The sequence below is a fragment of the Stomoxys calcitrans genome, chromosome 5 (genome assembly GCF_963082655.1).
Source record: "Stomoxys calcitrans chromosome 5, idStoCalc2.1, whole genome shotgun sequence".
In the NCBI taxonomy this organism is placed as follows: Eukaryota; Metazoa; Arthropoda; class Insecta; order Diptera; family Muscidae; genus Stomoxys; species Stomoxys calcitrans.
The window spans coordinates 101311740-101333908 of NC_081556.1; positions in this window are offsets into that span (position 1 = coordinate 101311740).

Here is a 22169-nt window from a genome sequence, read left to right on the forward strand (position 1 = left end):
TGGTGTGTGGATATTAATCCGTCCCATGCCACTATGAACATATGCCTAACCCAATAATCGGCTTGTTGTGAGCTCTAAATATTCTAGGGGGATGTAGAAGTCAAATCCGGAGATCTGTTTATATGAGAGCTGTAACAGGTCGAATGAAGCGAAAAGATTTCAATGCACGAAAGGCTCAGTGCTATTAGTTGTCACACAAACGATTCGTTGACCCATTACAATCATCTTTGTCTATAGATGTTGAGTCCTCTTCTCTTGATGTTCTGGGCATGAAAACACAAAGTGATGTCCGTTGGGCTAAACATGTATTTGAAGTGTAGAAAGAAGCATTCAAGTGATTAGGCTTCCTTAAACGGTGTAAGAATTACTTCACTCCGTCTGATCTTCTTACATCTACACCACTTTCATAAGACCGAAAATGGAGTAAAACTCATATGTTTGGGCTGGAGCTTTAAAATCATCCTTACTGGATCGTGTACAAAGTAAGCGATGGCGTAGTTTGGAGACAGTAGGGTATCCAACTCTATTGCCACCCTTGAACGAATATTAGACGAACACACACCATGAAAGTCATGGGGTGTGTTCCTGATGTAAGAATGTTTGTCAGAGATAGGTATGGTAAGGCTGAAAAGAGGGTGCAGATATTAATCCGCTCCATGGCAATATGGACATACACCTAAGCCAGTAATTGGCTTATCGTGCGCTCTAAATACAAAAAAAGTATCCTCGAAAAAGAAAATCTAAGTTAAGAATTCCGTGCTTCTTGCAAAATCCTGAATTGTTTTCCATGCCACTCCCCTAAGTTGGTTCATGTCTGGTATAGTGTCCCCACCCAAGTGCCAGTATTTGTTAGACGCGAAAGCCGGGCAATGACAAAGGAAATGCTCCAACGTCTCATCATCTTCCCTGCATGCTCTATACATGCTATCACTAGCCGCACCGATTTTACATAAGTGCGCTCGTAGTTCTATGTGTCCCATCATGATGCCAATAGCATTACTGACCTCCTTCTTGCTTTCTTTCTGCAATAACCTCGGCTTCTCACGATCTGGATCCTTCCTAAGGATTTTCACCGTCCTACATACGCATTCATCGTCCACGCCCTAAACTCGGACTGCTTCGACCCAAAAGGCTTCGGGTTAACCATGTTTATTGACGGCAGTCCTCTGGCCTTCACCGCCAAATCATCTGCTCTTTCATTCCCCCTTACTCCGTTATGGCCCGGCATCCAAACGATGCGGATTGTGCCATCCTCAGACAAGGCGTTAATCTCCTTCTTACACTGCAAGACTGTTCGTGACCTAACCGTTCGATGGTTATTGCCCTTATGGCCATTTTACTGTCCGTAAAGATGTTCACACTCGAAGTCTTCGCGTTAGAACCCCACCACTTCACGCATTCCGCGATTGCCCGACTCTCCGCCTGCAGGACCATATTATCGTCAGGCAGTCTAAAACAGATCTCGGTCCCTGGGTTCTCAATGTAGACTCCCAGGCGCAATATGTTCTCTAGCTTTGATCCATCCATGAAAAATGATCTTCCAGATGGCAATATTAGGGTTCCGTCAATACAAGACTGTGCCGCTGGCAGCTGTGCCTTGCACTCGACTTTGAGGCTCATCTCAGGTATCCGATCGGAAATCTCTTCCCTTCCTTCCAGGTTTCCTATCTTCGCCTCGATTATACCGCAATGGTATGAGCAGCTCCCATCATCAATCCATTATCCCATCGCTTTTAGTCTCATAGCCGCAGTGGTTGCTTCATACTTAATCTGTATGTCTGAGTCGGATATTTAGAATAGTCTCCAGCGCCCTAGTGGGCCCCGCCTATAACAAAACAAATTGTTTTCTCCTTATGCTGCACATTTTCCCCATAGCTGTCCACCAAACTACTGAGGCGTAAGTAAGTATAGGTCTAATCACTCTCCTCGAGAGCCAGTGGACTCTCCTCGGATTCAGGCCCCATTTTGCGCCCACGGCCCGTCTACATAGTGCCCAACATCTGCGGGCCTTCTCAGTACGCTCCTGAATGTGACACTTCCAATTCAGTTCCAAGATCACACCTAAGCATTTGACCTTGTCAGATATCGAAATCGTTTTGTTGAGGAAGCGTGGTGCGTCTTGGCCCACCTTCGTCTTCCTCGTGATCAGGCATATTTCAGTCTTCTCCGGGTTAACATTGAGACCCCTGGGTCTAGTCCAGTCATATGCCATATGCAAGACCCTTTCGGCTCTTCTGCATAGCCCGTTCGGATCCTTACCCCTTAGAAGTATTATAACATCGTCTGCGTAGCAGACGGGTTCAAATCCCTCCTCAGTCAGCATCCATAATAGGTTATTTTTGGTGGTCGCCGAAAGGATTGGCGAGTGACCACACCCACTGTGGTGTGCCTTGTGCCACTTTCTCCTTACATTAAAGTCATGGGACACATAATTTATTCACCTGTTCCTTAGCATATTGTTTATCCAGTTTCTAAGGACCCGGTCCTTCCCGTACTGGTCTAAGGATTGGATCAGTGTGTCGGTCCGCACTTTGTTAAAAGCCCCCTCGATGTCAATGCATACCTAAAGGGTGTACGTTTTGGCATCGAAGGATTCTTCTATTTTATGCACAACCTCGTGCAGCGCAGTCTCCATCGATATTCCCTTGAAATAGACATGCTGTTTGTATTTGATTAGCTCGCTGGATGTCCTATTCTTTATCATGGTGTCCACAATACGTTCCATGGTTTTGATTAGAAAGGACGTAAGGCTTATAGGTCAGTAGGCCTTTGGTATCGCATACCTTGCCTTGCCGGGCTTGGGTATAAACACCACGCTTGCCTACTGCCAGGTCAGGTTCCGTTCGATCGTGGCAGGGGGATTTTCAGTCACCTGCAATTCGCCAGATTTATCGATGTGGTCCTCAGATAAGTGTTCAGGAACAACTGCTGGGTCGTCTACTCATTCCCTAAACCCAACGCTTCTATACGCCTTCCGTTTCAACTTGTTGAATCCGTAGGATACAACTTCTTCAGACTTTTTGAGGTCTGCGAGACAGCGAATACGAATACTGCATGTCCCCGGTCATCTCATCCAATCTATCAATTTTCCAGTCGGTGGTTGAAAGATTGGGATTGCATTCCCTTAGTCTTTCAAGTATGGATTCAGGATCTGAGGGAATACTTGGTATCCAAGCATACGCCATTGGTCGAAAGGGAATATCTTTCTTTTTGACTAAATCTAGTGCTGCACCTGGCTAGATCCCCCATTTTTTTTTAGCGCACAACGATAGATTTCAATTGAGCGTTGATCCCCGAAGGAAATAAATTTGTATCGCCCCTGATACCAGCCTGCTCAAACTAAAGGAGACCCAGGAAATTCCACAAGGACATCGGAGTATACTGATGACAGTCCATTGACTATCACACTCGAATTATTCCGAGTTATGCAGCCCTGTACTTCTCCTTGTCCACAACTGCGATCACCAATCTGTCCCTAGCGACATTAGCAAAGGTTCTTGGATCCATCTTACTATTGTTCGTCCTAGTTCTTTTAGGCATGAATGCCCTCCAGGTGATCGAAGCCTTTTGGCTGACTGCGATGCAGTTTCCGAAAAAAGACGTGTAGTTTTTGGGGTAGCCTGTGCAGCGAATCCCCGAGCCCATTTTAGGTAGTCCCTCCCCCTAGTAGTAAGAGTCTTAGGATCATACGCACCAAGCCTGTCAATAAACTTGAAAGCGATGCAAATTGCAAATTTTGCCCATGAACATTCCACTAAGGAATAGGGGCAAACTTCTCACATATCAATGAGTGCAGTCCGATTCAAGTTTAAGCTCAATGATAAGGGGCTTCCTTTTTATAGCCGAGTCCGAACGGCGTGCCGCAGTGCGACACCTCTTTGGAGAGAAGTGTTGCATGGCATAGTACCTCACAAATGCTGCCAGCATTAGGAGGGAAAAACCACAGCTGAAAAATTTTTTCCTGATGGTCTAGCCAGGATTCGAATCCTGGCGTTCAGCGTCATAGGCGGACATGCTAACCTCGGCGCTACGAAAGCGATGCGCCTTCTATTATTCCAACCTCTTAAAGAGCCTGTTGATTTGCCGGGGAAGGCCGACGGTTTGGGCAAATAATAGGCATGCGAAGATAGATTAGGTTCGGCCTTGCCCTTGAGACTACGACCATCGTAGCTATCCTTGAGTGACTTAAATTGTTCTTCCAAAAATAATGACCTATTACGAGTTACAGAAATATTATTGCGGACGTTTCAAACAAAAGATCCAAAGTGAAGGTATAAGCATTGCGGAAAATTTTTGCTGATGTTCTCGCCAGGATTCGAACTCACGCGCCATGGTGTCTTCCAATCTTATCTGAATCGAAATGATGGTGTAGAGTATATAAGAAATGAGGTAGTCATACTTAAATGCACTTCAAATGTTTTTTATACCCTACACCACTACTGTGGTACAGGGTATTATAACTTAGTGAATTAGTTTGTAACACCCAAAAGGAAGAGAGATAGACCCATGATAAATATACCGGTTGACTCAGAATCACTTTCTGATTCGCTTTAACTATGTCCGTTTGTTTGTCCGTCTGTTTGTATGTCTGTCCGTCTGTCGATGTTAATTTGGGTACAAACTACAGGTCGCAATTTTGATCCGATCGTCTTCAAATTAGGTACGGTCTTTCGACCTAGAGACGAAGCCCATTGAAATTGGAAAAAATCGGTTCAGATTTGGATATAGCTCCCATATATATGTTCGTCCGATTTGCAGTAATACTGCAATAATATGGTCATTTGTAAACCGATTTTCTCGAAATGTGGCAGGAACGATTTTCTTATGACTCCCGACATTACAGGCGAGTTTTATAAAAATCGGTTCAGATTTGGATATAGTTCCTATATATATGTTCGCTCGATTTGCAGTAATAATGCAATAAAATGGTCATTTGTTACCCGATTCTCTCGAAATGTGGCAGGAACGATTTTCTTATGACTCCCGACATTACAGGCGAGTTTTATAAAAATCGGTTCAGATTTGGATATAGTTCCTATATATATGTTCGCTCGATTTGCAGTAATAATGCAATAAAATGGTCATTTGTTACCCGATTCTCTCGAAATGTGGCAGGAACGATTTTCTTATGACTCCCGACATTACAGGCGAGTTTTATAAAAATCGGTTCAGATTTGGATATAGTTCCTATATATATGTTCGCTCGATTTGCAGTAATAATGCAATAAAATGGTCATTTGTTACCCGATTCTCTCGAAATGTGGCAGGAACGATTTTCTTATGACTCCCGACATTACAGGCGAGTTTTATAAAAATCGGTTCAGATTTGGATATAGTTCCTATATATATGTTCGCTCGATTTGCAGTAATAATGCAATAAAATGGTCATTTGTTATCCGATTCTCTCGAACTTTGGCAGGAAGGATTTTGTAATGACTCTCGATATTACTGCTGAATTTCATAGAAATCGGTTCAGATTTAGACATAGCTCCCATATATATGTTCGTCCGATTTAAAGTAATAATCCAAAAAAATGGTCACTTTTTATCCGATTCTCTCGAACTTTGGCAGGAAGGATTTTGTAATGACTCTCGATATTACTGGTGAATTTCATAGAAATCGGTTCAGATTTGGACATAGCTCCCATATATATGTTCGTCCGATTTGAAGTAATAATCCAAAAAAAATGGTCACTTTTTATCCGATTCTCTCGAAATTTGGCAGGAAGGATTTTCTAATGACTCTTGACACAACTGGTTAATTTCATGAAAATCGGTTCAGTATTAGTTATAGCTCCCATATAAATGTTCATCAGATTTTGGGTAATTTGCAATAATGTTGTCATTTGTCAACCGTAGTTATTACAGTTCGAGCATATTTTTGCTCGCCGAGGTCCATCAATAATGGTTCAGAATTGGATAAAGCTCCCACATTGTACTTTTAGGGTGGGTGTAGGGCATTACACAGTCGGCAACGCCCGGCTTTTGCCCTTCCTTACTGGTGTTTTAATTGATAGATTCGCTTAATACCAGCAAAATTTTGGATGTTTTCGTTAACACTCATAATGAATATCTAATTAATAATGTTATCTAGTTGATTGACCTGATCTGTGTTGGATTGATTTATAGATATTTGTGAGTAACTCACAAACCCCCCTTTCTATTTAATTGACCTTTCCTAAGCTGTACTGATTCATAGATGTTTGTGAGTTACTCACAAACTGCCCGCCCTCTAAAATTGGAACATGTTCAGTGCACTCCTTTAATAAATAATTTTTTGGGTCATGTTTCTTTTACATCATTACGTCCATACACATGTATGATTGACTTCTATAATAATTTTTCATTGAATACAATATTACGAGATTTTTCCTTGCAATTAATTAACAGTTTTTCTTTGTAATTGACCACAAAGTAAGCCACTTCGTGCCGACTCTGGCCTCTTTTGGTTTTGTTCCATTTGGCTTTGTGTTTGGTCATTGTTGCAATGATTTGATGCACTTCAAATTTGGTCTGAACCAGGAGTTGGGAAATTTGTTGGAAAATGACCACAACAAAGCAAATAAAATAAGACCAAAAAAACAAAAGAAATGCTACGATTTATAAGTGAATAGAAGAGGCAAAAAAAAAACACAAAGATTTCAGCTAAAGAAAAAATGTTGCCCGTATTGACACAAGTGAAGCAAGATGAAAAAAAATCAAAGCAAATGAGCCATGTAAGTCTAATGAAAAAAGATACAGATTTTTCAATGATATTATGAAATGAAATTGAAAACCAAAAAGAAAATAAATGAAAAAAAATGTGGCAGCGTTAAAGCTGCATTTGTTGTAACAATAAATGGAGGAATGTTTACCACATGAGTCAATGTGATTTCATAAGAATCGCATGTCGGATGCATGATTTAAGGATATTTTCTTTATGCAGGGCTTAATTGCGCCATATTATGAACTTTTAATCTTGGGAATTTCAATTGCTAATGCTTTTGATGGGAAATTGGGTCTTTGTGTTACTGTGACGCAAAGTTTGAAAGTTATTGCACGAAGCTCAATATCAGTGTTAAAACTGGTAGTGCTGCAAAAGGGGCATTTACGTTTTCAATTGTCATATGAATTATTATTAACATTTCTTCTTCGTCCATTGAAGGGAGCATTAGACAGATCGAAGCTTTTCGTGGGAAGGTGCTATCACTCACTCTGCTTCTTCGAGATGCTTCGTATCTATATAGGTGAGTAATTAAAACAAGTAAAGACATTTTAACTTCGGGGGTTGTTATGGTGGTGGGACTTTACCTAGACCGTTGGTCCTGAATGTTGATATCTGATTCGTGGTCTACTCCCAAATACCTTTCATTTGAGCCCCCTATTTCCGTAGTCGGCAAACATGACCGGTTTGGGGGATAGGAGGGCCACTCAGTGACTTGGCCCTGAAAATATATATCAGATTCTTGTCCTACCCTAAAATACCTCTTATTTGAGATATGGCTATTTTGAAAATAAGGGTAAGGGGGAGGGTACACCACTACTGTGGTACAGGGCATTATAACTTAGTGCATTTGTTTGTAACACCCAAAAGGAAGAGAGATAGACCCATTGATAGGTCTACCGATCGACTCAGAATCACTTTCTGATTCGATTTTGCTATGTCCTACTGTCCGTCCGTCTGTTCATATTAATTGGTGTACAAATTACAGGTCGCAATTTTTATTCGATCGTCTTCAAATTTGGTACAGGCATGTTTTTCTGCCTAGAAGTGAAGCCTATTGAAATTGGAAAAAATCGGTCCAGATTTGGATATAGCTCCCTTGTATATGTTCGTCCGATTTTCAGTAATAATGCAATAAAATTGTCATTTGCTAACTGATTTTCTCGAAATTTGGTAGTGAGGATTTTCTTTTGACTCTCGACATTACTGGTGAATTTCGTAGAAATCGGTTCAGATTTAGATATAGCTGCCATATATAAATATAGCCCGATTCTCACTCCTAGAGCCACTGCAAGCGCATTTATTGACGAATCTTGCCAAAATTTTGTATAACGCTTTCCTCGATGCCTACCGCAATATCTAAGAAGATTGGCAAAATCGTTTCAGATTTAGATATATATGATCATCAGGTTTTGGGTAATTTGGAATAATGTTGTCATTTGATCGAAATTTGTTACGGGTTGCTTAATAACCCATCTGAAAACATCCGCCGTGATCTATAAAAATTGGTTCAAAATTAACTCCGACTTTGTACCTAAAGGGTAGGTGTAGGTTATTATAAAGTCGGCACCGCACGACTTTTGCCTTTGCAGAGTGATTTGATTTGTAATTGACCCACATCTCTCCACCCTCAATATATACGGAAGGATTTGAGATGGACACAGGTGTAGGCATTTTGCTTTTACCTGCCGAGAATTTCGCAACATATGATTTCGAGGTTAGGTTCTGGTTTCGTGTCATTTCAATTAAGACTGGCTTGTAATGTATCATTGATGGGCTGGATTCATTTTAACGGTGTCTGTAAGCCCACCTCCTAGCAGGGTTAACGCTTTGTACTATGTCAGCATGAATGGTTTTTGTTGTGGTGCTATGGGGGCTAAAGCTCTGACGTTATTGTGTTGAGGAAGCATGACGTCAGGCTGATGATAGTGAGGGGCACGAGTAATTGGGTAGTTAACCCAACGCTGATGGCTTTGGTTTCGAGGCATGTTCGGTCGAATTTTGAAGCTGATGCAAGAAATACCTCTGGGTCGTGGGGAGCTTGATCAATTACAATTTTGGGCCATCAAGAACCAGCAGTGAAAGAAAATGATTGCCGATGGGCTAAATGAGAATGGATCACTAATGCTGCGGAATCGGTGACGTTATTACTGATAAAAGGTAGTTTTATTATCACGTTTCTCTTGGGGAAAGTTAGTTTTAATACCCTTTCTCTTGGAAAAGTGTAGTTTTTGTACCCTTTTCCTTGAAAAGGTAGTTTTAATACCCTTTGCTTTGGAAACAGGTAGTTTTATTCCACTTTCGTTTGGCGAAAGGCATCTTATTACCCTTTTCCCCCTGGAGAAGCGAATTTTAATAACCTTTTCCTTCAGAACGGCAGTTTTATTTTCCTCTCTCATGGGGAAAGTACTATCTTTACACTTTCCCTCGGGGAAAGGTCCTTTTATTAAACTTTCCATTGGGGAAGGGTACCTTTATTACCCTCTCCTCTGGGGAAAGGTACTTTCATTACCCTTTCCCTCAGGGAAGGTCCTTTTATTACCCTTTCCCTCGGGGAAATCACGAACGCTTAAAGCTAGGCAAATTTTGCACATATACTTAGATTAGGTTAAGATGAAAAGAGGGTGTGGATATTAATCTGCCCCATGCCACTATGGACATTCACCTAACCCAGTGAACAATTTGTTGTGCGCTCCAAAAACTAAAAAGTAACCTCGAAAAAGAAAATTTTAAAATAGAAATTCCGTGCTACTTACAAAATCCTTAATTGTTTTCCATATCACTCCCCTAAATTGGTTTATGTCTTGTAACGTATCCCCACCTAAGTACCGGTGTCTTTTGGCCGCGATAACCGGACAATGGTATAGGAAATGCTCCAACGTCTCATCATCTTACCCTCATGCCCACCACAAGCTATCACTTGCCGCACCGATTTTACATAAGTGAGCTTGTAGTCCTATGTATCCCGTTATTATACGAAAGCTATGCTGACCTTCTTACTTGCTTTCTGTAATTGCCTTGTCCTCTCACCATCTGGATCTCCCCATAGGATTTTTGCCGTTCTACCGACCGTTTCGCTGTTTCACAGGGTTAAATGCTCATTCTTCGCCCCCACCCTTACCTGGGACTGCGTCGACCCGAAAAGCTTCGGGTTAACCAAGTTTATTGACTGCAATTTTCTGTCCTTCACTTTCAAATCGTCTGCCCTTTCATTCCCCCTTACACCGTTCAGGGCCGTCATCCATACGATGCCGATTGTGCCATTCTCAGAGAAGGCGTTAGTTTCCTTCTTACATTCCCAGACTGTTTGTGATTTTACCCTCCTAGTTGTTACTGCCCTTATGGCCAGTTTACAGTCCGTAAAGACGTTCATAGTCGACGACCTCGCGTTAACACCACACCATCTCACGCATTCCGTGATCGCCCGGATCTCCGCTTGCAGGACTGCACAGATACTTAATATTAATGTAGGTCATTAGGGATTATAAATGGGCCATATCGCTTCAGATTTGGATATAGCTCCCATATAAACCGACCTCCCGATCTGACTTCTTGAGCCCTTGCAAGCTGCGATCGATTTTTCCGATTTGGCTGAAATTTTACATATAGTGTTCTGTTATGACTTTCAACAACTTTATCAAGTACGGTCCAAAACGGTATTTAACCTGATATAGCTCCCATATAAACCGATTTTCCGATATGACATATTTAGCCCCTGAAAGCCACAGTTTTTGTCCGATTGTGCTCTCATATAGTACCCTAAAAATATAAATTTGGTATCCAAATTTCGGATGGGGTACCTAGGGGGACGCCCCAACCTAAAACCTACCAAACATATACTTACCCTAATCACGACAATATGGCACTCAAATGAAGGTTATTAAGATTAGAAAACTTATCTGATATCCCATTGTCGGACCGAGTGTTAGGGGGACCACCCCATCCCTCAAAGCACCCCTAAATCGGACATATTTAACGACCATGGCAATATGGAACTCAAATGAAAGGTATTTGCGAGTAGAATTCGAATCTGATATCCAAATATGAGACCAAGTGTTTGGGTGGCCGCCTCTCCACAAAAACCTCCCCCAAAGGGGACACATTTACGGCCATAGCCATATGGGGCTCAAATGAAAGGTCTTTGGGAGTAAAGCACAAATCTGATATCAATATTCGGGAAAAATTCGATAAGGCCTCCCCACTCCTACAACAACACCCACATAGTAAATATTTGCTGTTTATTGCAATATGAGGCTCAAATAAGAGGGTTTTTAGAATGGAACACGAATCCGATATATATTTCCAAGGCCAACTCACTGTGTGGCTGCCCATTCCCCCAAAACACCCCCAAGCCGGTCATGTTTGCCGACTTTGGAAATACGGGGCTCAAATGAAAGGTATTTGGGAGTAGACCACGTATCTGATATCAACATTAGGGACCAACTGTCTAGGGAACGTTCCACCACCATAACTACCCCCAAATAGGACATATTTGCTCACCAAGACAATTTGGGTCTTAAAGAGAGTGGAACTAAATATTTATAGTTTTTAGGGCCAATACCCCAAACCGGACATATTTGCTGACTTTTGCAATAAGGAGTTTAAATGAGATTAGAAAACGATTTTCATATCCGATTTTGAGGCAAATGCCATATGGGGTTTAAATAAATGATGTATAGATATATTGGGTTGCCCAAAAAGTAATTGCGGATTTTTTAAAAGAAAGTAAATGCATTTTTAATAAAACTTAGAATGAACTTTAATCAAATATACTTTTTTTACACTTTTTTTGTAAAGCAAGCTAAAAGTAACAGCTGATAACTGACAGAAGAAAGAATGCAATTACAGAGTCACAAGCTGTGAAAAAATTTGTCAACGCCGACTATATGAAAAATCCGCAATTACTTTTTGGGCAACCCAATATGAGAATAGACCACGTTGCTGATATATTTTCCGGGCTTAGTGTTTGGGGGACCACCCCAATCCCCAAAACATCCCTAAATAGGGCCTATTTACCGACCATGTCAATGTGGAGCTTAAATGAAAGGTATTGGGGGGGGTAGAGCAAGAATTGATACCCACTTTCGGGACCAATTTTCTGGGGGTCTACCCCTTTCCCATAATACCCCACAAACAGCAATTTTTTACTGACCATCGCAATATGGGGCTTAGATAAAGGTATTTGGGAGTAGAATACGAATTTGATATACAAATGTAGGACCATGTATTTAGGGCATCACCACTTTCCCAAAACATCCCCATAGGGAAAACATTCGATCATGCCAATATGTGGCTCAAATGAAAGGTATTTGAGATTAGAAAACAAATTTGATAACCAATTTTGGGGCCATGTGTTTGGGGGACGCCTCATCCTGTAAACTCCCCTCAAAACCAATGGCAATATGGGGTTTAAATAAACGGTATTTGAGAGAAGAGCACGATGCTGATATTTTTTCAAGGCCAAGTATCTGGGGGACCACCTCTCCCCCGAAAACATCACTAAATCAGACATCATGAGAATATCGGGCTGAAATTAAGTATTTTAAGAATGGAGTTTACCTTACATCCAAACTTAAATTCGTAGACCAATAGAGATCATATGGGATTCAGATAAAGGCACTTATTGTGAAACTATTAGTCAAGCGATATACTATTTTTGTAGCATGGTATTTCAGTAAAAGATCTTTAATGGTCGAAAATAAATATTCCATGGAAAATTTTGTTCCATATAAAGTAAAAGAAGGCGCAGCAGAGCGGGCCCGGGTTAGCTAGTATAACCGTAAATGTATGCGGACCAAAACATGATGATATTGGGTTGCCCAAAAAGTAATTGCGGATTTTTCATATAGTCGGCGTTGACAAATTTTTTCACAGCTTGTGACTCTGTAATTGCATTCTTTCTTCTATCAGTTGTCAGCTGTTACTTTTAGCTTGCTTTAGAAAAAAGTGTAAAAAAAGTATTAAAAATACATTTACTTTCTTTAAAAAAATCCGCAATTACTTTTTGGGCAACCCAATATTTTACCTTCTGCCGATAATACTGCTTGATTCTCTAGGGGCTCATTTAATACCCCATTTGAATGAAATTTTACACGATGATTTCTCCTGTGACCTTCAACTGGATGAATTGCTTCCTGATCATACAATAACAATCCATGGGAAATTCTTATTATGACCTCACGTAATAATTTTTTATGTTTTTCTTTACAAAGAGAACCCTTTCAAAGATCTTAACAAATGCCTTACATAGTTCAATCGAGCTTATCACGCTTTCGATCGTTTATTTTGCTTTGGTTTTTTTACGGCATTATCTTTTGTTTTTAATAAATTTTGTTGCCCATTTTGTATTTCCCCATATGATGAAAGGATGTTTTCTCTATTAAAGGAAATGAAAATTCGTAATTGCCCCAGATTATGAACTTTTAATCTTGGGAATACCATTTGTTGATGCAATCGTGGGAAATAAGGCCTCAATGCTGCCGTGTGTGTGTTATTGTGACACCAATTCGATTGCAGCTGCACGATGCACAACAACACTGTCAGATAGACAGACTCTCAAAAAAAAGCAGAGCTATGCAAAAGAAAAACAAAAGACTTAAGACACAAACATGAAGTGTCATTGTTTCCATGTCATTCCAGATTTTTTTTTGTTATAGACATTTAGTGCGGTTGCATATTTGCAGTTATTGCAGCTATTTCTTTTCTTCATAGCACACTCAGCAAAGAAAAGTACAATCAGTAGCTAGCTACTGTTACTGTCATCTTTGAGGTTTTTCTGTCTTTTTGTTGTTAATATGTGCAAGTTGGTTTTTGGCTATCATTACAAATTGATATAATGCGTTAATGTTATTAAACAAAACTACTGAGGCAAATTAATGCAAACAACCACATAAAAAATCGTAAAGCAACCAACAAAAGGAGACACATAATTAAGCTTGAACTTTTTGGCAATTGTCAGTTGGTAAATGCGTCGCCACTATTTTAAACTGACCCAATTACGGTCAATGTTTTCATGGCCCTTCAGTCGGAACGGCTCTATAACAATTGTTGGTTATTTGTTATTTTGCCCAAGGGGGCATACAAATTCGAACTCAAAGGTAGAAACATTGCAATGGCGAAATGTTTGTTTTGTTGTGTTGTTTTGCTTTGTGATCATAGAAAACTGCAACAATTGCAAATGGCTTTGTTGATTTATGGGGCGTTTTTGGTGTGTGTGTGTGTATGGCCAAACGTTTTCCAGGGTCATCAAACGGCAAATTGAATTGAAGATATAGGCGTAGAAGGTGATGGTTACCTAAGAAGGCAATCGAGAATTGTTAGATGAATTTAAGATACTAGCCTAACCTGGCCTGCTCCGCTGCGCCTTATTAACGCTCTAATGTCTTTTCAGGGTGGGGACACTTCGCCCCGAAAGGGCAAATGTCCGCCTATGATGCTGAACGCCTGCGTTCGATTCCCGACGAAAAGATCGAAAAAAATGTAAAGCATTGGTTATCCCCTCTTAATGCCGGCGAAACTTGAGAGGTACCAAGCCATGCATGGTTATGTAAATTCTCCCCAATGCGGTGTCGCACTGCCACATGCCGTTCAAACTTTGATATAAAAAAGGTCCCTTATCATTGAGTTTAAACTTGATTCGGATAGTAGACATTGATATGTGAGAAGTTTGCCCCTGCTCGTTTCATGGGCAAAATTTTACTCTACTCCCACATGCCTTTCTTTTCAGTCATATATTACAACATTTGAAATATTTCCTGTTGACGGGGTATTTCGGGGGCGGGGAGGTCACCCAAACAATTGGCCCTTAAGGCGAATATAAGCTTCATGCTCTACTTTCAGATACATATGAGCCCCATATTGGCTAGATAAATAAGTTCTGTTTGAGGTTGGAGTGAACCCCTGGGTCTTAGTTCCAAAAATGAATATCAATTTCGTACTTTACTACCAAAGAGCTTGTATATAAGTCACTAATTGCAATGGTCGGTATATATGTCCGATTAGCAAGGTAGTTTGGGTTGGGGCGACCCCCAAATACATGGCTCTTCAATTGTATGTCAAATTGGCTTTTTTCTTTCAAGCACCTTTCGTTTCAGCTCTATATTGTTGTGATTGGTCTATTTATCCATTTGCCGGGCTTTGGGTGGCCTCCGAGGCACCCGGCCCCAAACAATAGAGATCATGTTTTGTTTTAGATGACTATAAAAGTGCAAACATATTTCGAACGATTCGCATTAGCAATCTCCGAGATCTGAAAATTAGGGTAATGAGAAGAGCTTTTGAGTGGAGGGATGACACCTCAGATATTTCGACTCAAATATCGATATTAAATTTTGTGCTTCACTTCCAAATCCCTTTTAATTTGAGCCCCATATTGCCATGGTCGGTAAACGTGGAGGGTGTTTTGGGGATGGGGCGCCCACCGGCACTTTGCCCTGAAAATAAATATCGAATTCGATCTTTACTTCTGAATACCGTTGACTTGTGCTCCATATTGCCATAGTCGGAAATGAAGATCAGTTTAGGGGTTGCTTAAGTATGTATCCACAAACACATGGCTCCAAAATTTGATATTAGAGTCGTTTTGTACTCTTAAACGGTCATGGTCGGCTAATGTGCTCATTTGGGGATATTTGGGGGTGGGGCGACCTCCTATTACTTGGACCTAATGTTTTATGCCATATTTGCAATCTACAGCATAATAGTTTTCATTTGAGTCCCATATTGACATGATCGTCGCATATCTATGTTTAGATGAGTTTTGGGGTTGGGCGGCTCGCTGGATACTTGGACCCATTTTAATACGATTTTTCTTTTCTAGTCTCTTATACCTTTCATTTGATACCCACATTGTGCCTATCGCCCAACTTTTGATTTTGGATGGTGTTTTTGGGGTATGAGGGAGGGTCCGCCCCCATCCGATATCAAACAATTATATAGCCTTGGTCTCCTTCCAGACCAACCTACACAATCTGTGAACATTTTAAAAAAATCGATTCAGCCGTTTTTGAGTTTACAGAAAAAACAAACAAACCGAGTCCCATATAGTCATAATTGGTTAATATGCCTATTTGGGTCGTTTTCGGGGGGTTGGTGTGACCCCCTATACTTCAATTTTATTTTGTAGGCCAGATTCGTAATCTAATGGCAAACACCTTTCATTTGAGCCCCATAGTGGTATGAACGGTAAATTTGTCTGCTTGAAGGAGTTTTGGGGTACGGGCGACTTTCTGGGTACTTGGACCCTAATTTTAATACAGTATTCACACTCTACTCTCGAATACCTTGCATTTGATACCCATATTGTTATTATCGGTCCACTTTTCATTTTCGGTGGTGTTTTTGGGGTAACGGGGGAGGGTACGCCCCCTTCCGATATCAAAAAATTATAAAGCCTGTTCCTCCTTCCATATCAGCCATCTATTCCCGAAGACCTTTCATTTGAGTCCCATATTGTCATGATTGTCCAATAAACCTATTTTAGAGGGTTTTTGGGTCGGGGAGGCCCCCAGTTACTTGGACCCAATTTTTAATATGAAATTCGTACTCTACTCCTGAATACCTTTCATTTAAGTCCTATATTGTCCCAGTCGATACTTTTTTATTTTTGGATAGGGGTAAAGGGGAGGGTCCGCCCCTTTTCGATATCAAAAAATTTATAGCCTATATTTTCTTCCGGACCAACCTACACCGTCGGTGAAAATTTAAAGGTAATCGGTTCGGTCGTTTTTGAGTCTATACGGAATAAACAAACAAACACAAATTGATTTCTATATATAAGACTAGCTGGAAAGGGTACGCTGCGCTGCGCCTTCTTTCACTCTCTTATTTTTTATGAGCCCTATACGGTCACGTCATGAAATAAATCCTGTTTGGGGGTGCTGGTACTGGCTTTCAGATATTTCGCGCCAATGTGGTTATTATATTGGTGCTTTTCTCCCAAATACCTTTCATTGGAGCCTTATATTGCTATGGCTGGTAAATATGTCTGGTATGGGGGTGTTTTTGGGGGTGAAGCCGATCTCCATATATCAGATTCGCGCTCTGGCCTCAAATACCTTTCATATTGCTATAGTCGGTGTATATGTGTGGCTATGAAACAGATACAGATTTGAGCCCCTTTTTGCCATAATCCACAAATATGTAAAGTTTGAGGGGTATGCAGGCTGGGGCGGCAAACCACGTACTTAGCCCTGAAAAAATATCAGCATCGTGCTCTACTCCCAAATTTCTTTAATTTGAGCCCCACTTGCCATTGGTTTAGGGGGAGTTTATAAAGTGAAACGACCCCCAAACATTTGTCCTCAAAATTCGTTTTCTACTATCAAATACCTATTATTTATCGCTATAGTAGGCAATCATGAACGGGTTGAAGGAAGTTTAGAGGCGGACCCTGAAATAATATCATCATCGTGCTGCATTGTACCCTACTACCAAAGACCTTTTATTTCTGTCCTTCCTGATTGGTCTTCATATATTATTTCATATTATTTTTAATTCCTTTTTTTTAGGTAGGTCGTGGGAGGGGGATTTCCCTCTGACACTTCCTTTCATTTGAGTACAATATATACTCCGTCATCCTTCATGACAGTTTGGCTTTGTATTTAATGGGAGGAGAGAGTCGGTACCCCCGACACTAAGAACCAAACGACAATTGATTTGAGTCTTTTGTTGTCGCGACCTACTTGTCCTGCAGAACGGTAGAACGTGAGCCAGATTCTTGAATACTTATACCAACATTTGATTCGAAATATGCCCGATAATAGGCCGATCCCAGACTCTGTCCTAAATATGTATACCAGACTCGTAGTCAACTCCAAAAGACCTTTCATTCGATACCCATTTTGTGATGTTGGACATTTATGCGCTTTTTGGGGTTAGGGAGGGCACCGTAGACACCTTGGACAAAATTCTTATAACTGATGTGTACTCAGCTTCCAAATATCTTTCGTTTGATATCCATATTGTCCCAATCGGTAAATATGTCCTGTTGAGGGGTTTTTGGGAGTGGGGAGGCGCCTCAAACATCAAGGGATAAATTTGTATATCAGCATTGGGCTCTACCTTTAAATAGCTTTCATTTGATATACATATTGTCACAATCGGTAAATTTGTCCTGCTGGGGGTTTTGGGGGTGGGGAGGGTCCTCAGACCCCAAAAAATAAATTTTTGTGTCAAATTTGTATTCTACTTCTAAATACTGTTTATTTGACCCCCTCCCTCCGAAAATTTTGAATGAAATTTTTATACCAAATTCGTACTCTACTCTTAAATACCTTTTATTTGATACCCATATTGTCCCAATCGGTAAACATGTCTGTCCGGGTGGGTTTTGGGATGGGGCGTCCCCCCAGGCTATTTGACCTAAAAATTTTATACCGATTTTGTGTTTTTGGGGTACCATAAGGTGGCATATAAAATTTCGCTTAAAACGGTGCACGCATCTCCGAATCTGGAGTTTTTGAAAATTGTGTTGGGGGAGGGTCCTCCCCCCCTTCGGATATCAAAAACTGTAGAACCCTATTTCCGCAGGGGGCCCAAACTCTACCATCTGTGAAAATATCATGAAATCGGTTCAGCCGTTTTTGAGTCTATACGGAACAGATACAATATTTTTATAATAGATTAAAAAGAAGGTTTGAGAGTGCCTTGACAATTGGGCCAACTATTAGATTTTCGACTTGGCTAGTAGGACTAATCTACCATATTAACATATCCTTATTAACATTTGAATAGTAATGGTTGTCAATTACGAATTTTGATACCCGCAGCAAGCGGAGCAGATAGGTCCACAAATGGTTCAAATGGGCTAAAACTTAGTAAATTATGCACTTTGATTATTCCATATCACTTCTTTAGCCTATAGAGTCAAAATTTGGACAAAATTGGGCTGAAGTGCGTTCCAGATGGGTCTATAACTAGATGTTGCATATGCGAAGTTTTTTAATTTTCCCATGAATATGCCATTGCGGAACAGGAGGAAGACTGGAGTTGAGTACCTTACTACTGTCCTCAACCTGTCTTTGAACACTCTTATAGTACCCGATGTCTGTAAAATAGGCAGATCAATCCCGCTACTGAATGCAAGAAAGGACCCCAGTTTGGGAGAGTCGTACAGTTCGATCTCCTTTCTCTCACCAGTAGCAAATACGCTTGAGGCATTACTCCTTTCGATCCTAGTAGGAGAATTTCCATTCGCCGAGCATCAACATGGATTTCGAAGACTGCATAGCACAACAACTGCTTTGCATGCCATCAACGCACAAATTTGCCGTGGCTTCAATCAGCCCAGGCCATATGATAGGACGGTCCTCGTGGCACTGGACCTATCAAAGGTATTCGACACGGTCAGCTATGCCAAACTATTTGAGAACATCGCCAACACCCTCCGTCCAGCCTAGCCTGAATCTTAGGGTTGCAAATTACCTGTGAGGTCGCCAGTTATTTGTGGAATTTAGGGATAAGAAGTCGAAGCACTGTAGAGTGAAACAGGTAGTTCCCCAAGGCAGGGTGATATCTCCGGCACTGTTTCACCTCTACGTATCCTCCATGCCACCCTCTCCAGACGGCATAGAGATCATATCATATGCGGACGGTTGTACGATCATAGCATTAGGCCCCCCCATTGTTGACATCTGCGATAGGTTGAATTTTTATCTCAACGAACTTGCCTCATATTTCGCTGCAAGAAATCTGAAGATATCCGCCACCAAATCTTCAGCCACACTGTTCACTACAAATACGCGTAAGGTGAATACCGAGCTGACTGTGATGGTCGATGGAGAAATGATTCTGACCATCAAGTGTCCCAAAATACTTGGCGTCGCATTAAACAGTTCCTAAACATTCTCCCCACATGCCACAGCAATTGGGAAGAGAAAAGTAGAAACAAGGTCCTTAAGTCACATGCCGGCAGCACTTGGGGTGGAGACAAAGTAACCTTGTTGACCACGTACAAAGCAATTGGCCGGTCTGTGGTAAGTTATGCAGCGCCAGTGTGGTCACGTCAACTTTGTGACACGCAGTGGAATAAAATTCAGATCTGTCAGAATGCCGCCCTCCGAACTGCGACGGGCTGTCTCCTTAGTTCTCATGTGGACCACCTCCATCAGGAGACAAAGATCCTACCAGTGCGAAGACATAACTACATGCTGTCTAAGCAATACCTTCTGGGCTGTTATCGCAGAAATCATCCAAATCATCATCTTGTGGATAGATACCCACCGCCCAGAAGCCTTTAGGTTGATCTACACGATCTAGAGCGTGAGGTCCAGCGCTACAAGAGAGAACCTCTAGATCAAGCGGCATATCAAGCAGGTCTAGACAACATTCATGCAGGTAGCAGATGCGGTAAATAGCTGCCGGGTGAATGTAGCCTTGGAGAACTACCGGTTCCCATTGCACCTGAAGAAATTGACCTCCACCGGCAAACCAGAGTAGTTCTGGCTCAATTACGTTCTGGCAGATGCAGCCGCCTCAACACCTACAGAGCAAGTATTGGTGCCGACATGCAAAATGTATGTCCCGATTGTAAGCAGGGACCACACGATACTCGTCACCTGTTTAACTGCCCAGCCAGACCCACTCGACTCAGACCCAGATCCCTGTGGACGCACCCCGTCTTAGTCGCAGATTTCCTGGGTCATGACAATCAAGCAGACGAAAGATAGAACACATCAAACTGCTACAACAACAATCTGTTACAACAACAAATTTCATATAAATCGAAGAAGAGTTGCGCCCTCTAGGACTAAAGAAGCCAAATCGGGGGATCGGTTTATTTGGTTTAAATATGGACCGAATTGGCCCATTTACATTCCCCAACAACCTACATCGATAAAAACGAAGACAGGTTAGGCTACAGGAGGAAGACTTTACTTACACCAAAGAATGTTGCCCGACCAAGTTTTAGATCAATGATAAATGACATCCCTTTACAAAATCTCCTTCGAGCTTGTCCGTTTTTATTATTTACAGATTAACTTCAAATTTTTTTCCATTAATTTTAAGAAGATTCTCACCCTGCACATATTCTGTGCCTACGCCCATGATAGCATCTATTTACTTTGATTAGTAATTACTGCAGTCTGTTATTTTTTGGAAAAGCCCAAAATAAATACCAAAAATATTTACATAAAATTAACATATTTTAAAGAATTAGAACTAAGAGCCAAGTGCATAAAACGGCATGACTTGGAGCAATTCCAAATGTTAATTTGCCAGCGATTAAATGTTAAAATAAAATTTATAGAATTGTGTTTTTTTTTTTGAATAATGGCGTGTCTTGGCCTATCAACTGCCAGCTATGCCTCTAGACCAAAAGCCATGATTAATGCATTAAATCTGCTCCGAGCTTAAAGATTTTGTAAGAACAGTTCTTTGCTTACAGAACAACTAAGTATGGCACAACACTTAGTAGTCATAGTTGACCGGATGTGGATAGTTTTAAGCGTTAACAAATTGGGGTAGAAAACTAAAGGTTTGCCTAAAATTACTTCCCCATTCCGTTTCGATAAGATTTGCAACACATATGTGAAGTCTTAATAAAAGTTCATATGAGTTTAATTACTTAAGCATGGCCCTCCAAGGTATGGGGGAAGAAATGTGCTTGTCTAGACATAATTTATTGTTTAAAATGATATATGAGTGAATTTCATCACTGGAGATTAAAATTGATGTTCCCCAAGACTTTGCAAAAGAAATGGAAAATTTTGTAGGAAATTCATACAACAGATTTTCCAGTAGAATTATTTTAAAAGTTTCTCATTTGCGGAAGAAGGAAATGATTTTGGAGTAGAACTTTTAATACGTATGTTTGTTTCTTATCGGCATTCACTAGCATAGGTGCGGGGACATTTTATTTCCTAAAAAAGTCACTACTTCCGTTCATGGATAAGTTAGGTTAGGTTAAAGTTGCAATCTGCCATCAGACTCAGACGTTTTTCATTGTTATACCGCAGGAACAGAAGAAGGAATATGCCTTCTAGTTCTTACTGTTGAACCATCCAGATCGCTTTAAAAAGCCCAATAACTTGCGAATGTTCACTTCCGCTAAACCAGACAGGTTCAGAAATGAGAACCTAAAGTGGAACCCCTTCTGACTGATAGTGCGGGACACACACACAAAAGGTGTTCTATAGTCTCTTTCTTCTTCGATGTCCTCACAGCTTCTGCCAAAGTCGTTGCTGGCAACCTTCAGTCTGTCAGCAGGTTTTTAGATAAGACAGTGACCTGCCATGACGGACTGCTTTCATGGATAAAGTATCCCTTAGTAAAGTTAACCCACAACTGTTGCACAGTGGGATGACATCGAAAAAGAAAATATTGAGTTGCCCAAAAAGTAATTGCGGATTTTTTAAAAGAAAGTAAATGCATTTTTAATAAGACTTAGAATGAACTTTAATCAAATATACTTTTTTTACACTTTTTTTTCTAAATCAAGCTAAAAGCAACAGCTGATAACTGACAGA